We start from the raw sequence: 8,092 nt of genomic DNA on the forward strand, positions 1-8,092 counted from the left end.
CTCCCTCTCCCTCTCCCTCTCCCTCTCCCTCTCCCTCTCCCTTCCCCTCCCCCTCCCCCCTCCTAATCCATAATGTTTGGTGCTGGAGGAAGCCTCTCTGATGATGACTGAGCAGGCACTGATATGAGTATAGCAGAATATCACTAGGAATCATTTCATTGGTTTTGGTGTGGGTCTTGGTTTGTCTTGGTGTTGTTGTTGTTGTTTGAAAACTATAAACACAAAATTCTTAACATTGTCTCTCTGCCCCACAAAAATCAGCCCTCTCCTTAAGATCACAATCTCAGGAAAGCCTACCTAACCACCAAAACTCTGAAGCCAAATATGTAACTGTTAAATTATTTATTTTTCTTTAGCTTCTAATATAATCGACCATCAAACTCTACTGATTCTAGCTCCATTTTATATGGACAACCACTTCTCATTTCTGAGACTAATGTCGTGTTTTCACCATCACTCACATCTTCCTAGGTTATTTTATATCTTTCTGTTTTAGAGAATGAGTTCTGTAAGCAGACTCTAGATTCTAATCCCAGCACTCCCACGGACCAATGGTTTGAACTGGGAACCTACTTTATGGCCCTTTGTTTTACTTATAAAACAGAACAATAAAATAAAATGGCAACTTGCCTCACTAGAATTGGAGGAGAACTAAATTGATTGAATATAGGCAATGTACCTTGAAGGGTGCTGGACATGTGGTTAGCACTCAGTGAGTCTGAGAATTATCAGCAGAAACAGCTCCCTAAATAATTTTCCATTATGCCCCTTTTATCTGCCCTCAGGGTGGTAACCAAATTGAACTTGAATTAAATCTCATAGCATTATACTCCCTCACATTAAATATACTGTCATTCTCACTCATCATTACCTCAAAATTCTAATTCCCACCCCCTTAAACTGTCAGGGTATCTTTTAAGTGCCTATGCTACAGAATTTATCTGGCTGGGTTTTATTGGCTATTTACTTATCTGTCTGTATTTCTTTAAATGCTATTCTAAAGGAAAGATGGCCTCTAATAATGAGAGAACATTAGGTCACTTCATCTTAACAAGATAAGTTACAATTCCCATCCCATTGTGAATGGGGAACTGAGGTGTAAAGAATATGCTATCTGCCCATTTTCCAAGGTAGGTACCTGTTGTTGAATCTATTATGCTAGCCAATGTCTTTTTATTGGAAAATTGAGTCCATTGGGGTTGAAAGATATCTGAAGTGTAAGTTTCTGGCTGTGTCCTGTGATACAGACTCCAGTGGTGTTTTGCTGAGGTAAGACCTGTGGGAGGGCACATGATGTTTGGAGAGGGTGTGAGTGGGACTCAACAGACAGGAACATGGCACTTTCATAGCTAGCCTTGCAACACTTCGTTGATTGTTTATATTAGCAGATCTTCACTTCTTTGAGAGAGGCAAGGCAAAGAACTTCTGGTGTTCTTTTGGGAACAAAAAAAAGGGGGGACTGGGGAAAAGTGGGCTAGAAATGAGGGAGGATCAAAGCATTTGAAAATCCTTATTATAAAAGAAGCTTATAAAAACCTAAGCCTAAAGATATTAATGACCAATGATTGCTAAATCCTGTTATTTTGATGGTAGTGGTGTGTGTGTGTGTGTGTGTTTGTGTGTGTGTGTGTGTGTGTGTGTGTGTGTGTGTGGTGTGTGTGTGTGTGTGTGTGTGTGTGTGTGTGTGTTTCCATTATTTTTTTTTTACTGTTATGGAATTATTTATCTCTGGTATGGAATTTTTGTCGTGGATGTAGTTAACCTCCTTGGTTTGGGGTTTTCCTTCTAGTATTTTCTGTAAGGCTGGATTTGTGGATAAATATTGCATAAATTTGAATTTGTCTTGGGATATCTTGTTTTTACCATCTATGGTGATTGATTGAGAGTTTTGGTAGGTCTAGTAGTCTGGGCTGGCATCTGTGGTAAGTTGCTGAGTTGACAACTTAACCTGCTTCTCACTGAGTGGTGAGCAAGGTGACTCAGTGATGGAGAAAATCACAAAACACAAGAAGCAACAAGAAAGTGACAGGGGTGTTTAGACCAGGGTTTTTCTGCCATCTCTTCCCTAGAAATTAAATAACAGTCCTGTATTTTACCTACTACACAAATTAGCTGGTCTCTGCTTTCCACATATTTTATGAATATAAGATTTTTAAGCAATCGGGCCCCTCTCTCTCTTTCTCAGTGGAAACCAGGCCTTGAGCGTCTAGGCAAATACTAAGCTACTGAACCACACATCCAGGTCTTGATTAAATAGTCTGTGAAGCTTGGAAGTTTTTTGCAAAACAAATTTAATGGTTATAGTACTGGCACAAAAATAAGCATGAGGTACAGTCAGAAGAATACTACTTCAGGTTTCCAAGTATGAGCTGCCAATGTGAAGATTGCTGGAAGAGAGACAAGTGGGTGTGTTTAAATACAGCAGAATATACCAGAATATACCGAGATTGGTAATGGATCAGATAGGGTGAGTAACAGAGAAAATCATAAGAAAGGCCATAGAAAGAGCCGGGTGGTGGTGGCACACGCCTTTAATCCCAGCACTTGGGAGGCAGAGGCAGGCAGATTTCTGAATTCTAGGCCAGCCTGGTCTACAAAGTGAGTTCCAGGACATCCAGGGCTATACAGAGAAACCCTGTCTTGAAAACCAAAAAAGAAAGAAAGAGAGAGAGACACACACACACACACAAAGAGAGAGAGAGAGAGAGAGAGAGAGAGAGAGAGAGAGAGAGAAAGTAAGTAAAAAGCCATAGAAGACCCAATATTTTGCCTTTAGAATTCAGTGTAGGTATTGTATGTAAAATACTGTAATTCAATTCAGTGCAGAAGGGATGAGACTAGTATTGCTATCAAAAAAGTATTAACTTCTGGGGTACAGAAATTTTTAAAAAAAGAACAGATGGGCAATTACTCATATGGATATAGACACACAGAACATCTCCCAGAGGGTAAAGAAGAGTCTAGAATGCTTTGGTAGTGACTCAGAAATGTAAATGCAGACTGAAAACCAGAACTAATGCTAACGAATCTTCGGTGCCATGTCTTTGAGCTTAGCCACATTTGGAAGTACAAGGGAGAGGAATGCAGTAGATATGAGGAGATCGACAGCTAATTGGAAATGAATCAGGATGGCCACATCTCAAAATTATGAAACCAGGACTCAGGACATGATCCTAACATCATCAAAAATTAGTGATCTGAAAAAGTTGTTCTTTGAAGAGAAGAGATTTGAAGTAGGGAGATGTCAACTTAAGAATCTGGTTGTCTGGGGTTCTAAATAATTTGGTAGGAACTGTTATCATATCACAGTACATAATATCAACTACTTAAAAATCATTCCGAATGTGCTGTTGCACTCAGAGTATATAAAAATCCTTGGTCTGGGTATGCAGATCAGAACCTGAGTATTTGTTTACCATGCTTGAGGACTGTTGAGGGGGAAGAGAGAGAGAGAGATTGATTAAAGATCCCATCATCCTATAGTGGTAAATAAGAGAAAAGCAGAGATCTGATATTTTGATAATAGTTAAAGACAGCCATTGTCTTTTAAACAGAAGAGGTGAGTTGTATGTTCCTCACTCCATATATCTTCTCTGACCTCTGATGTAAAGATGCTTATTAAAAACTGCATTTGCACAATATCTACTTATTCCTCTGTCTTTTTCCCAAAGGCAATCAGACCTTGTGAGGAACCTGAGCAAATGAACTGAGCATGCGTAGCTTCCATGTTGATGAGAAGCTTGGGCGAGCTTATCGAGAAGCTTGTGCGAGCTGACACATGCTTAATACACACTAGGCCCTTTGACTTTGTAAATTTTTGTATTGACTATTAATTTCACATCATGCACTCCAACATCACTCATCTTCCCCTCCCCTCTTCTCTGCCCTCCACTCTTGCAAATTCCCCCATAAAAGAAAAGGAATAAAAATTAAGAGAAAAAAATCTTGGCTGTGGAAGCTGTTGTGTGTCATACAGTGCACCCTTTTGCCCACACATCTTTACTTGCAAATGTTCATGGCAATGAGTCATTGGTCTGGCTCAAGTCTTCTGACTTCTGCTATAAAATCAGTGCTGAATAGTCATTGGAACTCCTCTTGGATATCCTGCTGTTGCTCTGTTTCAGGGAGATTCTTCAGCTTTGGATCTGCAGGACAATCACGTTCATGGGCCCAGCAGTTCATAGATGGAGTAGACATTGGAGTGGGTCAACTCAAAACCCTAGATCTGGGCCTGGGTGGTAGCTGAGTCGGTCAGCTTGCCTACTCTCCCACACCCACTCTGTCAGGGCAAGCTCTCGAGCACTGCCCACAGCCAGCAAGGGGCAAGCCCAGCTTTCCCACTTTTATACTCTTAGGGCAGGCCCACGAGCACCCATGCTACCAGGGCCAGATCTACTGTGCTGTCCAGACCAGGTGAAGGGCTCACTGTCCCAAATGCTGAATGGAGTGAGAGGAAGGGCCAGGAAGCTTTGAGGAGTGGGGGAGGGGGGGCGGGGGGATGCCATCTCTCCTTCTCTCTGCCACCACACAGCAGAAGTGAGGCAGAACCAGCTCCCTCATGCTCATGCCAGGAGAGCCAGCTCTACTGTTCTAACCAAGTGTGGTACAGGATCTTTTCTCCAGAGAGCCCCAGCCAGTGAGGGGCAGAAGCCAACTCTGCATAGCCTGTGGACCACAAGATAGCCCCAGGAAGCATCCCAGACCATGAATGCTTGCAAGGACTTTGGTAGTAATGCCAATCATAGACATCAACATAGACCCATACTCCTGCCACAGACCCATACTCCTGCCACAGACCCAGGCATGGCCCTTGGCAACAACAAGAGCTAGAACTTCACCATGGCCTCAAGTGTCAGGGCAGGCTACTTACATCAGAATGTGTGCTACAGATGGCTCCTCTCCACCTTCCCATCCATCTCCAGTTCCACCTCTCTTCATAATGCTCAAACCATGCTGCTTCACTTGGCTTCTCATCTCTCCACCACATACTTGCGCATCTTAGTGGCTCCTGCCCCATGCAGGCCATGCTCTGGGAAGGCCTCTGGATCTCATGTGCCCACCCTAGCCACGTGGTGGGTGGGCCTCTCCACACAAAGCTTTCTAAAGAATGTGACTTATGAGTAAGTTCTATGACTGACTTCAGGAACTTCAGTTGGAACAAGTTTCCAGAAGGTTGGCATAGAAAGTGCATCACTGTGTGGTAGACATAAGCGATGATGGACTTTCCCAGGTATAGGGGAGAAAGGAAGTTCTCCACAAGTTTGCCTTAATGATGAGACACTACAAGGATCAAGACAAAGAAAATAGTATCACACCCCATTAGAGCTTACCCAATAGATAATGATCCTGATGATTATAGCAATAGACAGGGATTTCTGTGAAATATTCAGACAGTAATTTGGTTTTGACATCGCTTCTTCCTGTATTTTGTAAATTTAGTGGCTCACCACTTGCAGGACAGAATTTTTTCAGGTTGTGTTTCTGAAAGAGGAATCAGAATTTGATTCTTGTCTATTCTGTACTGTCAAGCAGTTATGTTTACCGTGAAGAAGGTCTCTTACCTCTCCTGGCTTCTGCGTCTTCAACCATCTCCCTATTCTTTTTACATATCAAGCAGTATGTGTATTCTAAGGATAGAACCAAATATTAGCAATTGAGCATAATTTAGGGTAAATCTCAACTGGATTGTTTGTTGAAAAACTTAGATACAGTATTGGCCATTGAACACTTTCTTCTGATTAAGACTATATCTTTTTCCTATAAGAATTAGTTTAAAAATTATTTAAAATCCTGGCCTTGGAGTTTTACCTAGCCTTGTTCATTGGGTTCCCAGAAGAAAGACATACTCAGCCTTTATATTTACAAAAACCCTTAAGCAGCACAATAGCTGGGTAGTTGCCTACCCTCCGTACTGTTGGAATCTACTTTCCCATCAATAACCCCTAGTTATTACTTAATTTGTTTCATTTAAGCTGCTCTTAGCTCTAATTGGACAGCCTCCAGGGCCATACTCTCTCCTCTCTCTTAACCTATGGCTGCTTCTCCTTCTCCTCTCCTGCAAAGTTTTCTTCTATTCCATGGTGGCTTCTTCCTCCTTCGCTCCTCATGGTTCCCTCTCCCCAAGCCTGAGAAACCCCACCTATGTCTCTTCTGTCCAGCTATTGGCTGTTGGCATCTTTATTTATGAATCACAATTAACTAGGGGCAGGTTTACTCAGTGTCTTACATGGGGACTCACTCACCTTTGGGGTAACGAGTCTTGGGGTCCCCATATTAGTATTAGAATACAAGCAGCATTGGGTCTAATTCCGTACTATGAAGATAAGATCAGTGGGTGCTTGTTTAATAAAGGGTGATGTAACAAAAATCAAATACCTAGTGGTCAGCCCTGAAGTCATATACACGCAAGAAATATTATGCAGCTGGAGTAGGTTGTGTTTATATATCAGGACTGTATACATATATATTTCACATAATTAATAATTAAGAAACAGTTGAGCAAGAGTAAGGAAGCTACATGGGAAGGGTTGGAGGGGAAAAAAGAAAGGGTAAAATCTTCTAATTATATTTGAATTCAACTAATTTTAATTAAAAAGTGAAGATTGAAAGCAAATATGCCAGGCCTAAAGCTCAGCTAAATAGCGGTTTGCACCCGAACTTAACAAACTTCACAGCTCTGGACCCTTTAATTCCTGTACATGTGCCATCTACTGCATGTGCAAATAGTTGTAACTTTTTAAAAACTAAAATGACATACTAAAATAACTAATATAACATTTGAAACACTTATTTTAATTATTTTTTCTTATTTTATATGTGTGACTGTCTACAAGTATGTTTGTATGTATGTATGTATGTATGTATGTATGTATGTATGTATTATGTGAATGCAGTGTCCAGAGGCGGGAAGAGTTTTTCAACCTCCCTGGAACTGGAGTCATAGGCAGTTGTGAGATGCATGCTGATACTGGAACACAAACATAAGTTCTCTGCAGGTGCAAGTACTTTAACCCTGAAGCTTCTCTCCTGCCCCTTAAGACTTCATTGATGCCAAACTTGATCTGTGTACACGACCCAGTGAACACTATCAAACAGCCCGAATTGTGCTTATTTTCTTGGGAAAATGAAATAAGTACAACAAGTACAACAATGACTTTAAATATCACATTCAACATACCTGAATTCAGGTCAATACAACTTCAAACCTTCTAAAGTCAAAATGGCACATCCACAGAGTTACTTTCTACACCTCCAACAGGAATGTCAAGTTTACCATAATTCTTCACGTTGTAAGAACATCCTGTCCACCTAGAAAGACCAGAGGATGATTGTATCAACTTGATCACAAGCCTGATTGGGACATGAGAAGGTGGCAGTAATGTGTGAAAGGGAAAGTAATAAGTTTTCTTACAGAACAAAAGTCAAGACAGAAAGTCTGAGACGACTGTTTCGTGCTGTTATTTTGTGAGGTGGATCTATTTAAAGCAGGAACTCAGTGTGGCTAAAGCAGAAAATGGAAGTCAAGTTGGCACCTGGTAGAAAATACAATGTGAAGCACTACTGGAGCGGTTCGTCTTGGGGGTTTGTTTGTTTGTTTGTTTGTTTGTTTGTTTTTAAGGGCATAAAAATGCCAGAAGCAAATCACAAAAAGTACACCAGGCTTGGGGAAACTTTTGTATGAAGCTCAATACTGAAAATGGACTCTGTCCCTGTTTCCTCACATACATACATACCAGTCATTCATTAGGAAACTTTGCAGATTCCATGCAGAATATTCTACAAAAGAAAGAGTGTTGGTCGTTCTCTTCTTTTCCCAATGGCTTCCAGTGTTTGCAGTAAATGCATAGTGCTATCACTGTTCTGTCGTGCCTCTTCAGGTAACCATCACAGACACTGAAAAGGACAAGTAGGTGGTCCTACTTCACAATATGTGCTGTGGAAAAGAGTTTGCAGCAAGGCAAAGTTAAGAAGAAGGATTCCCAGGATGTCCACAAGCTGTAAGCCTTTCCACTTTGAGTACTCATTTATTCCAATTCAATGGGTTTATTATTTTCCTCTTCCAGGTTTTCCATAATTTGGCATGAGTTAATTT

At 41.1% G+C, this 8,092-nt stretch overlaps 1 long non-coding RNA gene across 1 annotated transcript in view; it reads right to left on the minus strand.

Annotated features, from left to right (window-relative positions):
* Positions 1–7,891, minus strand: part of LOC115029703 — a 13,005-nt gene extending 5,114 nt beyond the window's left edge. Inside the window, exons 1-4 of the long non-coding RNA XR_003835249.1 lie at positions 7,734–7,891; positions 7,178–7,308; positions 5,562–5,627; positions 5,331–5,481 (exon numbers count right to left, since the gene is read on the minus strand). This is a non-coding gene — a long non-coding RNA (uncharacterized LOC115029703). The remainder of the gene's footprint in view (positions 1–5,330; positions 5,482–5,561; positions 5,628–7,177; positions 7,309–7,733) is intronic.
* Between the last annotated feature and the right edge of the window lie 201 nt (positions 7,892–8,092).

Source organism: Mus caroli, chromosome 17 (assembly GCF_900094665.2).
Source record: "Mus caroli chromosome 17, CAROLI_EIJ_v1.1, whole genome shotgun sequence".
Taxonomy (NCBI): Eukaryota; Metazoa; Chordata; class Mammalia; order Rodentia; family Muridae; genus Mus; species Mus caroli.